This window comes from Nanorana parkeri, unplaced genomic scaffold (assembly GCF_000935625.1).
Source record: "Nanorana parkeri isolate BGI_ZX_2015 unplaced genomic scaffold, ASM93562v1 scaffold201, whole genome shotgun sequence".
Lineage (NCBI taxonomy): Eukaryota > Metazoa > Chordata > Amphibia > Anura > Dicroglossidae > Nanorana > Nanorana parkeri.
Genome location: NW_017306469.1, coordinates 825,771 through 845,913, shown reverse-complemented (window position 1 = coordinate 845,913; position 20,143 = coordinate 825,771).

Sequence of the window (20,143 nt, the reverse complement as noted above, 5' to 3'; positions counted from 1 at the left end):
GGTACCTAGCTAATGCCCCAATAAAGTGTTAGCCCACACATCATTGCTACAGATTTCTCTGATCAGCGCTATCGACCCCTATAGGTGGTTATCTGGATTACTCTGCAGTGATATGAGCTCTCCATAGTCAGTCCTGTGCAATATTCTGCAAAATATAAGTCTGATATTGATTTGTAGTTAACTGTAGAATCCTATCCTAAGACCCCTCCCACTTTTCTGTGCCATTTGTTTACAAACAAAACCTCTCCATCCCCAATCCCAGGACTTCTGATTCTTAAAACTCCCCAGGTATGATAATATTCTGTAGCCACTGTGGCAGTGATTTTGTTACTTAAAGTAGTAAAAACCTCGGACACTTATTTCAGTAATGAATCCAGATCAAACAAATATATATTTCCCAGCAATGTATTTCTTTACAATTTTGCCCAAGTAGATGTTTGCAAACAGCTGGCTCCAACTCTCTCAGCTTGGCTTCCCTGAACTTCCTGTCCAGTCCAAGATCACAAGGGACAAAGCACACTCCAGCAACCATCCAGCTTTTAGCTTGAAGAAGGGAGGAAGGAGGAGAGGGGAGCAGGAGAGTGTCTGTCCTTGCTGTGTCTATTATCAGGGTTATTCATAAAAGGGTGAAGAGTTTGGAGAAGGCAGGAGAAGTGAACAATCTAGGACATCATAGCTGAACTGGAAAGTGAGCTGGAGAATTTTTCCAAATCAGCTATTTTGGCCTAGATTGTTCGCTTCTCCAGACTCTTCACCCTTTTTGGTGAATAACCCTGTATGTATTTGTAGAGACACATGCAGCTTACTAGAACACACAAGGGTGGCTCCATAGGACCCTGCAAGGGAAAAGAGTCACCTTAAACCAGGTTTTTAGGACCAGTGCTCAGAGGACCAGCTGGTTCTGCAGCCATCTAAAACTGTTAAACATCAAGAAGCAGCATCCATTGAAAGTGATCAACATTTGAAATGGCTTACAAACCTTTTCACTTTAATATCCCTTTAGAGGTAACATAAATAATCGTGCAAAGCTGAGTTCCTTCAAAATGACATTTACTAGACATGTTACATAATCGTTATCTACTCATCTACTATTGACCTTCACATGAACCAAGCAAATATATTATTCCCGAGCATTTGACCAGAACACCAGAGTGTATATATAGCATTAGTATAAGCAGAGTATGCATGCAGTGAAATAACAAATAACACACAGAATTGCTCAGGATGACTCTTTATTTATATTATTACCACTAATATTATATAAACCAACATTTTTCAAACTTTCAGCCAGAACCGAGGAACTCTGAGCGGAAATGTTATTTTATTTCAAGCAGTGATAGACATATGGCAGCTGTACCCTGCTGTGAAGTGTAATCAAAGGAATCACACTTAGTAAAATATTTGTTTGTTGTCACCTAATTGTGGTAAACAGATGTGATTTACTGCACTGTGGTAAATGTGCGGATATTAAAATGAGACAGATGTAGACATTCACATGGGGGGTGAAAACAGATGTAGAAGAAGGCGGGGGGGGGACACAATGTAGACAGAGAGAGAACTTCAATAAGTACCCACTGACAGTTGGTTTCAGGTAATGATCCATCCACCAAAGGGGTCTTTTCTATGTACACTGGGGTCTGGCAGGATAGATTTATGCCTGCACTTGTTTGGTACTGACAAAGAGAACAATGATTTCAATGTTGGATGATGGGTCACGCATGCCACACAGAGAGCCAGATAGAAATAAAATATTTGTTGAAAATGTAGTTATCATACAACAGGTGTCCAACATCAGTCATGGCACCTTAAAAATAGCCAAATCTCGAGGCATCCCAATCTAAAATGTAAAAAACTAAAATGTAAAAAATTACATGTGGTCCTTATCCGAGATAGGGGTCTGGTATGGATTTTACTGGGGGACCCATTTGCAAAAACATAAAAAAAGCGGGGTCCCTCTTTCAAATTGGGAGCACCTTTCACATCAGAGCCCCCCCTTTTAAGTCAGAATCCCCTCTTTTACACTAGGAGCCCACCTTCACATCTGTGCCCCCTCTTTAATAGCATAGTCCCCCTTTCACATCAAAGTCCAAAGTTCCCCCTTCACCACGAATTCCTCAGTCCCCCCTTCACAGCAGAGTCCCCAGTCCCCCCTTCACAGCAGAGTCCCCAGTCCCCCCTTCACAGCAGAGTACTCAGTCTCCCCATCACAGCAGAGTCCTCAGTCCACACTTCACATCAGAGTACTCAGTCTCCCCATCACAGCAGAGTACTAAGTCTCCCTCAACACATCAGAGCCCTTAGTCCCCCTTCACATCAGAGTCCTCAGTCCCCCCTTCACAGCAGAGTACTAAGTCTCCCTCAACACATCAGAGCCCTTAGTCCCCTTTCAGATCAGAGTCCTCAGTCCCCCCTTCACAGCAGAGTGTTTATGAACATTAGGCATGTCCACTGATATAAATGGTAAAAGCAGAACAATCCCTGTATCTTGCAGTTTTGTGCATGTTGAATGCATCTGCACCGTGGAAAATCCTATTCTAAAAGTTTCTTCCTTAGTTTTTTTAATGAATGACCCAAAAAACAGATGATTGGTTGCAATCACTCTTTGCCTGAAAATCGTCAGCCCAGCTCCTTCAAGAAAAGTCAATTCACTAATTGACTTTTGTTGAGCCAGCAGGGGCACACACATATATCATAATGAGGTACCAGATAAGTCAAATGGAGTGCTATAGGTGAATGTCTGGCATTAGCTTTTGAGCTTAGCAAAAAGCATCAACAAGGAACACTTACAGGGAACACGCACTATGAGCGCTTCCTGGCACTCTGTGTAATGGGACTCCATTGAGACAAGTGGCTCCATACAGACAAGCATAGAAAAGAGCTTTTTCTTTGCCCTGCTATACATTATTTTTACTTAAATGGAAATTGTAGTCATACTACCAAGTCTTAATCATTGCCAGATCCTGTGTAAATCATGTGTCATTTCCAGGGCCTGCTGGCACTTGTCTTTCTACAACGCATGGTAAGTTAGCAGAAGTCTAAAGGCTCCTTCATATCTGGCCATGCAATTTGAGAGTCACTGGCTGGACCTTTAACAGCATTTACAATTTAGAAAGCCTCTAATAACATGTCCAAAGGACCTCGATGTCCAGTGCCCAAGCCATACTCCAGGATTGTTCAGGAGACAATGGGAGCTGTCATGTGACCACATATATATATCCGGTCAGTGTACAGCCTTAGTGTACAGTACCAGTTTAACTTCACACTATCGGATAAGATGTTTATAAACCAAGATAATTATTTTTACCAAAAATTACCTACACAGCCACAGCTACTCACCTGGGGTATGGGCACCTATTGTGTACTGCAAGCAGGGCAATACTAGACCATGGCACCCAGGGCATGTGCACCAGGTCTTCTACTGAGTGTCCCAGGTCCTCTATTGAGTGCCCCAGGCTATCTACTGAATGCCCCAGGCCCTCTACTGAGCGCCCCAGGCTATCTACTGAATGCCCCAGGCCCTCTACTGGGTGCCCCCGGTCTGCTACTGAGTGCCCCAGGTCTTCTACTGAGTGCCCCAGGTCCCATACTGAGTACCCCAGGTCCCCTACTGAGTGCCCCAGGTCTTCTACTGAGAGCCCAAGGTCTTCTACTGAGTGCCCCAGGTCTTCTACTGAGAGCCCGAGGTCTCCATTTGAGAGTTGGAGATAATACATTTTATGCATAATCCAGTTTTGTAAAATTGTATCATTTATCTACTTTCTATTTATTCTATTGGTATTTACTTTCTCTACGCAATATTAATACATTTGATTTTTATTTCAGTCTTATCATTATAATGTGACATTACAGTTTTTAGACCAATTCATTTTTGTTCCATTAAAAATATATTAGTCTAAAGCTGACCATACAAATATTCATACATATACAATCTCATTCTACAATCTGCAATAACTCTACCATCTACCACGTAGTGTAAATATGACTATACAATGTGAGTGAACAATCTCGATTAGATTTACCAGCAACTATGTAGTGCCTGCCTGATCTGAAACAAGCTGCATGGATTGTTTAAGTTTTCCCCCATATTACTTAATTTTGGTAATTCTAAAGGACATTGTACGGAGATTATACAATTTGATTGTATAGGAGACAATGAGAGCTGCCATGTTACCATATATACTGGTAGATCTGGTCATTGTACAGCCAAGTGTAGTGCATAGCCAGCTTTAGACTCAGATTTGATCCAAATTGGTCATCATGGTATCCTACCAACCCCTCAACATTTTAATCTGCCTCTGATCTCTAAGGACCCTAGAACTACCCCTTGCTGCAAGCATGGAGGCTTGCATCATGGTGAGATCCTGGTTATCGTGCAAATACAATTAATGAATAAACGTCCATCTCTACATCCCAGTATAACAAAATAATGCAACAGGACAATACAATAAGACAAAGGAAAAACACTTACTGTCATAATAAATGTATCATGTGGAAGAATCAAATCAAGTCATACACTTAAGCTGTCAAACATCTACTTATACACAATAAAATAAAACTTTTCCTCTCCCAAAGGAAAGATCTGGTGCTGTTAACTGTTTTTCTCAATACAATTTGTGGGAACAATCACATATCATAACAAAAATTAAGCTGTCATAGTGAAATGAAAATCTAGCATTCAACATTGGAAGTTTCCATATCCAAGAAAAAGAGCAATACTGCAGATAAATGTGTTGCATTAATGATTTAACTGTCTGGAAAACATTGTGAAATATCGTTAGAGTAAATAAGTAAAGTAAATACTGCTTGGATGGTGGCACAGATTGCTAGCTCACATCATTGCTGCCTATCATGCTTCATTCAGCCTCACACTGCATTGGGTACCACAGATCAGAGAACACCTACCCCAGTCTGCTGAGTTGGACTCTGCTGGCTCCTAGCACAATGAGATGCTTAAGAATTCTTCAAACCTAGCAGAAAGGACCAATCACCAAAGCAGGGGTGTTGCTCTTCCCCTTGAGTTTAAGTGTCTGAGACCCTTGTAATGCCTTTATCCTTTGCCCATCCCCTTTCTGCATTTCTTCTCTTAAGGGTTTTGTAAATCACATCTGTCTGTTTAAAGACTTCCCTCGTCCCATCTCTCAGCAGTCCGCAAACTCTCCAGTAAAGCACACTGACCAAATGCTGTCAGATATTTTACTGTCTGATGTAGAGAACTGTAAACTTTGAAGTTCTAGGCCCCCTTATAGCCAGAATATCCTTTTCGTGTACTTTAAAACAATGAAAGTTACCTTTGTTTGCTATCTATCTTGGCATTATCCAGTTTGTTGCTTTATTTAAAGGACAACTTAATTGAATTGTAAAGTCCCAGCATATACTGTCGTGCTATAACATCAGCATTGTAATAGGAATACATACTAGAGTTGTTTTTGATAATGCAATCTAAGATTTATTGAAAAAAAAATTTCTGTCCCTTTTATGTAGTGAGTGCTGCTTTCTGTCTGCCCGTCACTTTATACAACTTCCTAGATTCCCAGTGTGCTTAGCATCTCTTTCCCTGCCACTGAATGTGATGCAATCTCAATTTCGCCAGACTACATATCACATCATGCATTGCTTCCAGCAAGTAATGATAATGTTACATTGTTCAGCCGTTGAGTTTCTAGTTTCAGAAGGCTGGTTCTGTAAGAGTTGTGGCACCCACACTGTGTCAGTGCATTGAGAAAGTCCATCCTATGGGCATCTTCAATAAGTACGTTGAAAAACTTCTAGATGGATATAGTTATGAGGAGTGGGCTAGAACTTATGGACATTTAATATCGAATGCATATTTATTTTTAGTTTTTTGACCATAGATTCAGTGAAGTTGTTGGGGATGAACGAGAAAAAACTCACAGTGTATGGCCAGTTTTAGAAACTAAAAAAACTTTGGTCACAACTGGATTATTTAAAGATCAGCTTCACTATAGGTGAATTTGTCCTTTTAAGTGTATATCATCCCAGTCACTAAAATGTTATAAAATATTTAATATGTTAATATCATTTCAAGAGTCATTTTGTATTATTATTTTTTATCTGCAGCTTTAATTTAAAAATATCTGGTAATTCTGCTATGAAGCTGCTTGTTCAGGCAATTCCTGCTATAGGGTGACAACGCCCGTCTCTCAATTGCTTCTGCATTGTCACCCTGCCACACAGACTTCCAATAAAGTCTACAAGTGACCGTTGCAACACACATTACGTAGCTATGGTCCACCTGCATATGCATTTGGGTCTGCTTTGGTTATGTCACTGGCTACAAACCAGGAGCAACTCACCAGATTATAGATTAGATGATATATAGATTATTCTGTTTTCTCCAAAATCGGCCTCGGTCAGAGGAACAGGAAATCAAAATTTGCCAACCATTTTTAGCGTGTGGGATAAGAGTCTACCTAAGCAATTCATTAAGGTCAGGAAGACCCATACACTACATTACAATTTACAATCAGTTCCTTCCAGCACAGTGAGCTCTCCAAAACCCACAGCTGCTGGTTGTCGGAGATGGAATTCATATCCTTCTGGAGAACCAAACATGTGTGGAATGTTATCATGAAAATTCAATAAAAATGTGCTTGGAGCAAAGGAAAAGCGCAAAGTGCAATACCCATATCAAACGATTCGGAACCATTTTGTCTGACATAGTGATTTCTGATTGGTTGCTGCAGGTCGCGGCACTTTGCTCTTGGCACTTTCAATAAACCCATATATATTTAAGGTGGTGTCCAAAAAAAAAAACAACAAAGTACAGGTAAACTGCATGAAGCGTTTTCATTTCCGAACTTTGCAGTGTAGTTGGAGTTCCCCAGTGCAACAGCACAGTGGCTCAATGATTCTGCCTTCTGCAGCACTGGGAGGTCCCCAGTTTAAATCCCAGCCAGGATCCTAGCTGCATGGAGTTTACATGTTTTACCTGTGGTTGCCTGGATTTCCTCCTGCACCCCAAAGACATGCTAGTAAGTTAATTGGCTACTGTCTAATATGCACACATATTAGACAAGGGCATTAGACTGTATGTTCCTTAAGGGCAGGGACTGATGTGAATGTACAGTATGTAAAGTGCTGCGTATATTGTCGGTGCTATAAAAATACCTGTAATAATAATAAAATAATTCTGTATGTGTCTATGTTCATTAGGAACTTACACAATGCTATCTGGACTCTTGTATATATTTCCCCATCCTTGCAGCATGTGTGCAGTCATTTGACAAAGAGATCATTACTATACAATGTACGTGTAAAAGTCAAAACCTTAGATTTAAATGAAATCTCAGTTTTGGAATCTGGAAACAAAGACTTTTGGCAGGAAAACAAAATGACCAATAAGAAAAAATATAAGCTGTTGAGTGGACAAATGTTCAGTGCCATGTGTAATCTATAAAGCTGACCATTTATGAGGAACAGGTTTAAATAGCACAAATACCTCAGTTTATGAGAGTCAGATTCTCTAGACATGCAAGTGACTTCTCTCCCCAACATGTGCCATGCCGCATTGCAAAGCAGAATTCAGTCAGGTTGTTGCCAAATTATGCTTAAAGCTCAACTTTAGCCAAGCAGCTATTGCACAGTTGAAATACATATACTATACACATAGATATTATATTGTAGACACTCTTGTGATCAAACTACAGTGTACACATATATATAATAGGCGCCAGACCAAATGGTTGAGAAAGTATTTAATTATTTACTCAAAACGAAAAAAGAGAACGCGATTCAGGGGCAACAACATTCCCCCTTCGTCATGGCTTATAGTGTGGGGACTTTAAAAAAATGCTAAGGGCTGAAATCAAAGGAATCTTTTATATAGCGTGGTTTGAATTCTCCTTTTGGACTTTAATTGCATAATGTGATCAGCAATATTTGGGTTAGGGGAGTTAAGTTTGAAAAAAACTGAACTTTGGAAGCTGTGCCCCCAAAAAAAGCAGGCAGAGGACAAAGGACTAATCCCAAGTATCTCCCTGCAGCTCATATTTTTACCCTTACTGATTTACCATGCTTTGTTCTGCACCGGCCAGAGGCAGCCATCATGGTAGTGGAAGGGGTTTGTTTCCTTATGTCAGAGCCCCAGTAAAGAGACCACAGATCAGGACTCTTACCAAATCTAACTCCAGCTCTCCTGAGACTAGGGGGCTGATTTACAAAGCCCAACACGCACACGCGCAGGCTTGGGGGGAAGCACACGCCATTTTTCTTGGGATTTTTACTTTGGGGGGGGTTCCTCCTAACATTCCTACCAGACCTGGAGGGGGGGGAGCTCACGCATTTTTGGGGGTTCATCATCTTGTGCAGACTGTCAAAATGAAATGTTTTTAATGTATTAGCATGTACATGCCTGGATATGAGCGCAATAAACGCGCAAGATGAGAATATATATGCGCACGATACGATTACTAGTGCGCAGAATTTACGCAGGTGAATATGTACCATTTTGAACTCTGTCACAGCAGCATATAAATAATGTACACATTTCAATTGGTGGTGTAGGCATATATCTACTACTATATTTTTGGGTGTGTCGATTCAACAGTTTTGATTTTTGGGTGGATATTTGCATTGCTGTATGTGGATAAATGCAACTCACTTGATGCAGGATTTGAACCGGGGACATGGGTGCTGTGGGGCAGTAGCTCTAACCCCTGAGCCACTGGGCTTCCCTCAGGGAATTATGCTCATGGTTGTTGCACATCCCCATTGAATCCTTGGAAATTTAATACGCCATGCGCGCGTGTTTGTGCTATTTATCAAGCATCTGCACATAAACACGCCATGAATCACGCTTCTGCATACGCTTCTGCGCCAAGCGTATATGCGCGCATGCGCGCACAGTCGGCGTGTTTTTGCATGGCGTGTTCATGGCGTGTTTATGTGCTTAGTAAATCAACCCCTAGGAGTCAGATGTAGCAGTGCCTTAGATCTCTAACTGCAAATATACAGCTGCGTGACTGTGGGCTTAGGCAACTTCATATAGCAGGAAGTGCACTATTTTCTATATATGCATACATATTTCAGGGTACTGCTAGGCACAATCAACATTCAAGATGTTCCCTCTAACATAGCAAAGCTTCACTTTTAAGAACATGTCCATTTCAAGTTAAAGCAGAACTCCAGTCAGAATATTTCTTAATCCTTGCAATGGTGCTAACCCACCCCACCCCCCAACACCACCACCACCAAAATCACCACTGCAAGAGTTAAGTGCTCATTTATGTCTAAGTGCTAAAAAAAAAAGTTATACTCAGCCAATCGTTGAAGCTGGCTGGCAGTTACTCTGGTCCCTGAAGCCTGTCTCCTCCTTTGCTGCAATGGAACTGTATGCCCATGGGCATCCTCATGTCCTATACATTGTAAAGAACATGATAACTAAAGGATCTTTAAAACGATGCAGCAGAGGGGGAGAGAGGCTCAAGGAACTCATCTAAAAGCAAGCTGAGGATTGGGTGAGTAGACTTTATTTTTTTTTTATTTATTTTTTTAGCACATAGACAAAAACCAGCATGTAACCATTGTAGTGTGGGGATAGCCCCACTGCAAGAGATAAGAACCATTTTGCCCAGAGTCCTACTTTAAATTCTATTTAACCTCTTGCCGTCCGCCAGTAGTAGAAAAACGGACGGACGGCACTGCTGCATCTGCGGGTTGCCGTCTCCAGACGGCAATTTTTTTCTGCTCGCGCGCGCCCCCTAGCGGGCACGCACGGGCAGAAAAGACCCGACAATGCACACACCCGGTACCGGGTGTCACACATATAGGCGATCAGCGGGTCCATAGCCCGCCGATCGCCTATATGTGCTCTTTCCCCCCCCTGACTCCTCACCTTGATTCGCGATAAGCAGATCTCTGCTTTATCAGCTTCTTTTGGGGTCCATAGGTGATATTAGGGGTCCTAGAGACCCCTAATATCTCCATAAAGAGGACCTGTCAGTGTGCCTTTGCTATTATATAGGGGGTGTTTATCCCCCTATATAATAGCAATAACAATAAGTGCAAAAAAAATAATATAAATAAAAAAAAAGAAAAGTAACACATAAAAAAATAAAATAAAATAAAAGCCACATATAAAAAAAGGGGAAAAAACCCCCCCAAAATGTTTAACTCCCCCACCCCCACGTTTACGCGCCTATAAACGTAAATACGCGTCCGGTGCCCCAGCGCGCAAAAATTACAATTGCGCTACACATGTTACATATCGCCGCGAACGTCGCAGTGAGAGCAATCATTTTAGGGCCATCAATCACTGATAACACTAAACTGATGAGCGGTAACAGCTTTTAAAGCGTCGCCTAGGGCCAATTTTGGGTATTATCGTTTTTTGAGGTTTCGCGCGCGCACGCAATTTTAAGGCTTGACATGTTTAGTGTCTTTTTACCCGACGTGACCCCATCTTTTATATTTTACCAAAAAATTGGGTAATAATAAATGTTTTATCATTTAATATAGGGGAAACTGTTTTTTTTTTTTAAATTTCGGTAATTTTTCCTTAATATAGTAAAAAAATAAAACCCCCAGTGGTGAATAAATACCACCAAAAGAAAGCTCTATCTGTCCCCAAAAAAGGGTATAAAATTCATTTCAGTACAGCGCTGCATGACGGAATAAATGTCAGTTAAAGTACCGCAGCGCTGAATACTGAAAAATGGCCTGGATGGGAAGGGGGTTTAACACCGCGGATGTCAACTGGTTAAGTTTGTTTCATAGGACAGTTAAATGTTAAGTCTTTAGGTAAAGAAGAGTTAGGTGATAAGGGATACATCACTCTAGTATAAGGGAAAAACACTGGCACTGAAAACTACAAGCACAAGGGTCATAGCACTGTGAACAAATCAAATTGGCCACCAGTAATGGGATATTCCAAGCACAATTCACAGTTTCAGTATTAGATATTGTCACACCTTTTCAATAGATTATCCATGATGTAGAATGATCAAATACTTGGAAAGTACGGTTGTGAACTTGGAAAAGAGTGACACCTCCATTGTGACTTTGCGGGACCTTTTCCTGCCTCATAGTGGCCCCCAGCCATCTTCTGCACCGTGCACCGTGCCAAAATTACAGCTCAGTTCTATAGTTTACACTGGGCTATTTTGGGAAAGGAGAGCAATTTGGCATCCTTGGGTACCGCACCTTTCCCCAGAACTGTGTACATATATGTGTGTACTGGTTGTATGCGTGTGTTTCTTTCTATACAAAATTCAGTATTAGGTTTTGCACAGATTTCAGCTTACATGTATCTTGTGCATAGTATTGGCCTTTATTTTACACAGTGAGTATGACCTTTGTAAGTAAAGCTTTCTTTATTACAGCCATCACTAACTCCTCCAAAACTAGCCATTGCCAAGGCAATGGATTTGGTCTTTGCCAAAGGGTCGCAGAGGACTTGGCTGAGCCAACCAATCAGCAACTTTGCATTGATCACATGTCCCTTGGCAAAGGATTGATCAGTTGTCTGACTCTATTTGAAAATCAGTCCTTCGAGCCTATGCCATGGCATTGGTCAATTGATCTATATATATAATATATATATTTTGCCCTCTCTCCTGCCCTCTCCCTATTACTGCACTCATCATCTCCTGCTCATTCTGAATCCACATGCTAGGTTTACCTCGAGGACACCAAGGCATGTTCACCCGTACAAAATGCCCTCTCATCTTACTTCACTCACCCTTCTGCTTCTCCTGACTCCTCTCTCCCAATCCTGGCCCTCTCTTTTCTAATACTCACCCTCCTAACCAGCACTGCCTTTCCTCTGGCAGCAGCCTTCATCCACACAACCTGATTTCTATTCACCTGCTTCCTAGAACCAGTCCCTCCTTCTCTTGTGCCCTCGGGAATGCCTGCTCTGTCTGTAACAAACTCACCGCTGTCCATGATCTTCTCATCTCCAATTCCTTTAACATGCTTGCTGTCACTGAAACCTGGCTTCAGGAATCCGACTCTGCCTCCCCTGCTGCCCTCTCCTATAGTGGCCTCCACTGGACACACTCACTCAGACCCAAAGGATGGAAAGGAGGTGGAGTGGGTATCCTCCATCCATCTTGTCTTGAATTGTATTGTAATTGTAATGTCTTCCTTATATTGTAAAGCGCTGCGCAAACTGTTGGCGCTATATAAATACTATGTAATAATAATAATAATAATCTGTACTGGAGGGTTTTTGAATTAGAAACATTGAAGCACAGTGGGAGTCCATTTGCTGCCCTTTACTTTTTTTGCACAGCAAGGGGGTGATAATTGCTATAAAAAAAAAAAATTCTGGGAGTACAGATGTACTTTAAGATTTTCTGATGCTTTTTCTTCTAATAAAAAGATAAAAAGCCCTTTTTATTTCCATCTTTATTAGCCACATGTTAACTGCAGTTTGAAGATTTCCCTTACCAATAAACAGCTATTCTGGCTGCAGTTGGTTGCTTGACTCCCATATTTAATGAAACCGTAGGCACGTTGACCATCACTGTGACTTTTAGTGCACTATAAACTTTATCAATGTGCCCTATGAATGGTAAAGGATATACTGTGTTATGTATGTGCAATGTAGCTTAAAGATTGTGTGTTCATATTAAACATCTTTCCTCAGTCACTGAAAACACGGGGAGCAAGGTTTGCCTGGTAAGCGCTGTAGCTGTATGAAGGCATTACTGCTCACCACTTACAGTGAAGAATAATGACAGTCCGCAGAGCATTGCTGTGTACTGGTAGTAAATAAGGCTGCAGTGGAAGCCTACAGTGATAGACAAGACATGATGTCATGAAGCACAGGCAGCAAGCCAGCTCTGCTGGGCTCTAAAGCCACGCTGGGAGATATGATCGATATATAGCTGAAAGTGCAATGGTCATGCTTTAACAAAACAAAAGGATATTGAATTTCCCCACCAACATGCATGAATTAAAGGAGAACTTTCATCATCTACTTTCACTTATGGTTGCATTTAGAATATTGTTCCAGTAAAAAATCCCTCCGAAATATGAAAGCAATACAAACTAGAAAGACTTTCTAGGACAGTGGAAGTCTCTGAAAGGGGTCATATAGCCTGCAAATAACAAAGGCAAAACATTATATATATTGTGTGTAGAATATACAGTATACAGTATAAACAGGGATGTTCATATTCCAAGTACTGTTGCATTTCCAGCTACTAGACTAGAAAAAAACTTAAAGATTAGGAGGCAGCTGTCATTTTTAAGAAGCATTGCTTGTTCTTCATAATATTAAGAAACTGACCTAAAATCATGATTTTGTATTGCTTTAGAAAAAATTTGACCTGTCCCTTTAAGAAAAAGTATCGGTAATTGGTATCGGCGAGTACTTGAAAAAAAGTATCGGTACTCGTACTCGGCCTTAAAAAAGTGGTATCGGTGCATTCCTAATATATATATACTGTATATATACATAGTATATATACAGTGTTTATATTAGGGATGCACCGATACCATTTTTTCCAGACCAAGTACAAGTACTGATACTTTTCCAAGTGCTCACCGATACCAGTTACTGATACCTTTTTGTTTGTGTCACGTGACAGTTTTTCTAAAACAATACAGACTAAAGATTTCAGGACACTGGGGGAGCACCATGGCTAGGTTTTGGATGCAACCGCTGCAATCTTGGTAGTTCTAGTGAAAATTCCAAATATCAGCACTGGTATCTGAACTGCCTAATATATACAGTATGTTATGGGGGCCTTGAAGTGTATCTAAACCAAACCATGAAGAAAAATGTAATATATTGCAACTTACCAGTCTTTAGATATGGTAGCAACAGTAGTTTTTTTAGGCTTTTTCCCCTTTCTTTTCATGTAGTGATCCTGCCATTAACACACTTTCTGTCCTACAGTGACAACAGTCACTCACTCCACTGCATCTATGGAGGAGCAGCGTTATCGCCCTAGGACAGAGACTGTGCCAGGTAGACTTAGACATTTTGTTTCGGAACAAATCTGTATTCATACAAATTATTATTGCCTATACAGACATTCTGATCAATCCAAAATTTGAATATGGGACTGGACATCCGAATACACAAAAGAATGACAATGACGATAACGAATAATTCAACATACAGAACTAACGAATCCGTCTGTATCAATTCCTATATTCCTGTTAAAAATTGCTTGTCTGCAGAATCTAACAAAAATAATGAATGCATTCCGATGGGCGATGTTATTGTGTGTCTCTGGCCAATTAGCTTATCCCTTTTGTGTTATTGAGTCAGACTACATTCAAGAATCCAAACAGGTTGTCTGCAGTCTCAGTTTTCAGTCTTGTGAGAGGGAGAGAGAAAGCAATTATTACTAGTAGCTGAAGAGCCAGAAATATACTGTACATATAGTAGTTGAAAATCCTTCTGAAATATCCCAACATAATGTATAATAATATTTCTCCTCACATTTTCCCTCTGACAGAGATACATCTTCCAAAAAAGATAGCCAGAGCCCAATTGTGACACCAGCTCTTTACATTTAATTAATTTACTACATTTAATTCCTGGTATGGTATGGTAACGAATGAGCCCAAAAATACGAATGAATCTGAAATAACGAATGCACGAATACAGCGAATGGATCCGAATGCAACTAATGTCTGAAATAAGGAATGAGCGAATATAGCGAATAGATCTCAGTGGAACTAATGGCAGGAATAAGGATTGCACAGTGGTACCTCGGTTCAGGAACTCAATTCATTCCACGATTCTGCTTGCGAACCGAATTGGTTGCGAACCAAATCAAATTTCCTCATAAGGTTCATTGTAAATAAGTATAATCCGTTCTGAGCCCTACGAATGTGGTCGCAAACCGATTTTGGTTGTGAGCAGAATAAAATTTTCTCATAGGGTTCAATGTAAATAAGGTTAATCCGTTCTGAACCATATGTAAATTCATTACCACTGTGCACTTTCTTTTTACCATAATGCTTGCTCTGCACTTTCTTTTGAGCCATGCTCGATTGAATATTACTGTACAGTACTGTATGTGCTAAAAAGCTTCACAGCAAGTGTGCACAGGTCTGTCTGCGACCGCAATCTCGACTAGAGGCAGCCAAGACCACGTGTCAGAACGGGGAAGATGGCGGCGGTCGTGTTCGTCACCTGATTTGCAGTTTGCGAACAGAAGCAAAATTTTGCCGAACTTCCTGTTCGTACACCGAATTGTTTCTTGAACAGAAGCGTTCATGAACAGAGGTATTACTGTATTTGAAAATGGATGTCGCCATACATTGAATACCACCTGAAACAAAAAATATCTATTTAACAAATGGAAACCAAACTAAAATTTAAGCCATGCAAAAGTCTAGTGCCAGGAATATAAAACATCAACCCTCTCCTCATTTCCATTTCATAGACTGGTATTATTTTGTAGTTCATAGAAGATAGCTGGGAAAGTTGATAACATTATGGAGATTTCAGTTTAGTGTCCAGGAAGTTACAAGGACATTGGATTTCTGGCAAGATCAACAGATATTTTCCTGTATGTGTAAAACAATTTACTTGGCCTGAAAAAAGAAAACACCAGTCGTCAATGCCTTAACAGAAATACCAATAATGGTAGATGTCTGACTGCTTTATACCACAGATACAAGGGTTCTAGTTGTATTGTCAAGCCTTTTGGGGTATGTAGGGTATCAATAGTATACTACTGACGGAAAGGGCAGGGACATTTCAACTATAGAGCAAGATGAGAATTTTAGGTGGAGCTTTCTTAGGGAGGTATGAGACGAGACCTCACCTCCTGGCCCCCAACTTACTTTGTGAAATTCTCCCGTCCTTGTTAATATAGGAAATAATTAAATGAATTATCTCTGTATCCTTTATGTTTTTTGTATAGAGCAAGACAAGCCATTCTGATCCTAAATATACAGAGCATACCCTTTGAGGACTTCATAAACAATACAAATACGTCATTTCTCAACTCTTTCTTCCTGACCTTTAAAATGAGAATAGCCAGCTAAGCACAAGAGAGGAATGACAAGATATTATCTACATGGAATATGTGCACTGATATTTACAAATATTCTGGCAGCGGTGAGCATGAGGTGGTGTGGCGCGCAGCGTGTGTGGAGCCGTGAACAGGGCCAACCAATCGGAACCCGATTAATCGATTATTGAAAAAGTTGACAACTTTTTCAATAATCGATTATAATCGATTATGTCGATTAGTTGTTGCTGCCCTACAAATATTCCTTCCCGCAATTTCTCTTCGCTGTTGGAGATGCAGGGATGAAGAAGGTACTGTGCTCCACATCTGGCAGACTGTTTTTGACTTATGCAGTAGACTTATGGGCAGGGAGTAGCCAGAGACTCCAAAAGTAGCTTTTTGTTTCATATTCCCAGGACCCCTGTAGCAGCGAAGAAAGGCCTTCTAAGATTTCTCTCTGCAGGTAGAGCGTTAATCCCCAGATACAGGAAATTGACAATTATCCCGCTCATTTTGGAATAGGTTAGTGAACCTAACCTCATTATGAGGGTAGAAGAACTAACAGCCCACCTCCATGAGTGCTACTTGACTTTTGTTGCAATCTGCAGTTCCTGGATTGACTTCTCCAATTCTACTCACCTCCAATCCTTCCTCTTACTTGACACCTTTAAGCCATCGCACCAGTTTTGATATCAGTAGGACTTCCACGACTAGTACCCCTGCCCCCTGCCCCCCTCCTCCCCCCTCTTCTACTGTTTTTGTAATCCTGTAGTCATGTTGGATGTTTGATTAGTTAATTTTGCTGTGAACTGTAGTGAACCATTCATTAATCCAACAAGGCACCGCCCATAAGTCAATAGAGACAATTGGAATATTCTTTATTTCTTAAGGCAAGATACAAGGGTACATAGATAAAGCATATTTACACATTCAGTGCAGTGTAGTTACACTTATTTTTGTAACCCCATTCCTGCACCACCTGCCCAACCCAACTTACCACCCCACCCCTCAAGTCTTATACTCACGTGCCCCTGATCTGCCAAGATCTCAGCTTTGCGGTCTCCTTAGCACCACAGTTACATTTTAAAGCATTGATCACATAGTACACAAGAATATCTAATTGAAAGTGCTTTATCTCTGCCATAAGGTGAAATAAAAAAAATCAATATGGAACATTAATTAGGAAATAATTGACAATACTAGAATGAAAGTCTTTTTAAAGACTTCACAAAAATGCAAAAAGGAAATCAAATGACACTTTGAATAAGAACCAATATAAACAGGAAGACAAGGATACCCTGATAATATCTTGGGAAGCAGACAAATATTTTGCTTTTATAAATCCGATGAGAATTATGTGCTTGCTCAATACGCTAGTTAATGTTTCCATTATAAACAGTATTGCATGCAAACTGGAAATTGTGCTTAAGAGACATCTGAAAATAACAGTCTGGTGACATGAAGGCCAATAAAGTGTGTACAGATATCTCAAAATAGCTCAGGAAAACAGCATATAGGGAGTAAGGTTGTTTACCTCAAGGCAGAGAAACCTAACTCAAGATAGATATAAAAAATAAAAAAAACACTATTTAATGCTGCTATACATTTATTAAAACATTTATTTTAAATACTACTTTTTTAAGTACTTGAATCTGTCTGGCATCCGTCTCTTGCATTCCCCCCTACAGCAGCACTCATACTGGGAGAGTGCTGCAGTGCTCATGGGTAACAAAGTATATGCTTAAAGGAGGAGAGAGATGGCCTTATCAGTGCACTACTATCCCTTTACTGTGCAGTCACAGGCTGGGAACAGAGAGGTGTCCAAACAGTACTACCTAAAGTGTATGTAAAAACAACGTTTTTTTAGTTTTAAACAGAACCTGGAAGGCGTATGACCTCTGTCAGGTTATTGCTTTGGAGATTAACCCTCTCTGTTGGCCCTGGTGACCATTGTTTTTGGTACAGAATGATGGGAAACCAATATTTTTCAGTTGGTTTACAAGGTGAGGGGAAATCTTCCAGTGAGGAAACCTGTTCTGGTGACATCTGTCTGGAAATCCCGTTGCCTTGAAGAGATCTCCTTCCTTTTGTGTCTCTGGGACAGAAAGAGAAGAGACATCCCCAAATGGGACCCAGACAGGGAAAAAAATACAAACTGGCAGGGGTTCAAACTATTTTCTATTTTTACCAAAACTAGAAATAAAACTTGGGCTTTATATACATTTAACTGCAGTAAAAAGTAAAACCACCAGCCCGGCTGTGCTTTCTGACAGAGTTATGTGGATCCCAGGGGTGGATGGACAGAACTGCAAATCGTTTGGCACACAGAGTATACCTATGCCTATGTCAACTGTATGTTTACCCATGTACCTGGATTTTACATAATGGATATTTCTCAAGAGCATGCTGCATTATTCTATAAAAAACAGTATGCTGCTTTTGTTTCTTTCAGGACTATCCTCGTATATAATATAAGCCAGCCTTTACTAACCAGGGTTTTGGAGTACACTAGGGATCCTTCAGAGATTGTTAGGGATTCCTTGAGCAATGCAAGACTGGCCTCCCATCTATCGATGCTTGCATACTTCCAGCAATTACATGACTTTGCAAAACCAGAGGAGAGTGTCCAAGGGAGCCTTTGCTTACCACCGATGGCCAAAAGTATACTTTTTATGAACTACTATATTTGTTTAATTTAAATTTTGTCATTTAGAGAGTGGGGGGGGGTTAAGAAATTATCTATCCCAGATGTCAAGCAAGCTAGGTACCCCACACTCTTGTTTTTCTTACTATTATATCTACCTATTATATCGATCTTACTTTGCTTTGGGTGTAATTTTAGCAGACATTCTCTGAGACCTAAAAGTTGTTTCAAGGGTTCTGGGATTCAAAAAAAAAGTTGAGAAAGGCTGATCTTAGCTCTGGAAATAGGCATGTGGACATATGGAAACTGATAGGATTAATTCACCTTTGACCCCGTTGATATTGGTCTTCACTGGGTACTTGTAAAGCTGAGCATGTCTATACACAGTCCCTGAGGGTGTAGACTAATCATGGAATATGGATTGTTCCCGTCCTCTAGGTATACATCTCTGGCATGGAATCAGTGTACATCTGCAGGGCATCTCTGTATGAGAGCACTCTACCAGTATAAAAGTTATCCCTTAAATATTGTGAACACCATGTAAATCACCTGGATGTCTCTGTGTACATAAGACATGCCTTTAATATTTTAGCTGGCCCCAGCTTTATGCATATCTTTTTACTAGGATATTTGTAATTTAGAATCAGGAGGGTTATAAAAGCTTCTTGTTGCCCTGCCTGGCCGTAATCCAGCTCTGAGTTAAAGTGCACCTGTACATACACACAAATTCCTTCACAACACTTACCCTGCTGAGCCCTGGGCACCTGCCAGCTCTACTATATAAGCATGCTTGTACTTGTCAAGTAATAAGACCAATTTGATGAATGTAGCAAAGTGCAATGTAGCATTATAGAAATATCTCCAGGACCACGGTATAACCATTATTAAGAGATAATGACCATTAAGAAAATATATCACGCCCTAGAGAATAAATAATGTCTTGAATGAAAAGCTTAACGTACAGCCCTGGGACGTGTGATACAATGGAAAGAAAAAAAAGTGATCAATCGCCCTGCGTTTCAAGCAGCTGTCCGCATTTGTGGAGCTGATGTAGCATTCCTTTGATGCAGGATTTAAAATGGATATTGTAATAACTGCTGACTTCCCATATAATGCAATCCAGCTGCACAGAATTACCACTTCTCTGAATTGTACCCCCCAGAGAATTTAAGAGAAGAAGGAATTTAATTGACTTAAGGTAGACATGGTGTGTCCATGCAGGCAGGCACATCAATAGGTACCCACCCTCCCAGAGGCATAAGGCTGGTCCTGATCAAATGGTCATTATATGTTTGGAAATACAGAAGGCACCCAGACCTTTAACCCCGTAAGAACGGTAATGATCACCAGGCCGAAGTTCTTAGCTCACAAATGTCACAGGCCTTATTTAAAAAAATAAAAATAAAATAAAACCCTTTCAAGTGTTGTTTAGGAAACAGATGCTCTGAAACCATGGGTCATCTGTAGTTTGAGGTATACATCCGTCATCTTCAACCCACATCTGTATCTGCTAAAAGAGGAGCCTTTTATTGGTAAAGTTCTTGTATGCTTGGAT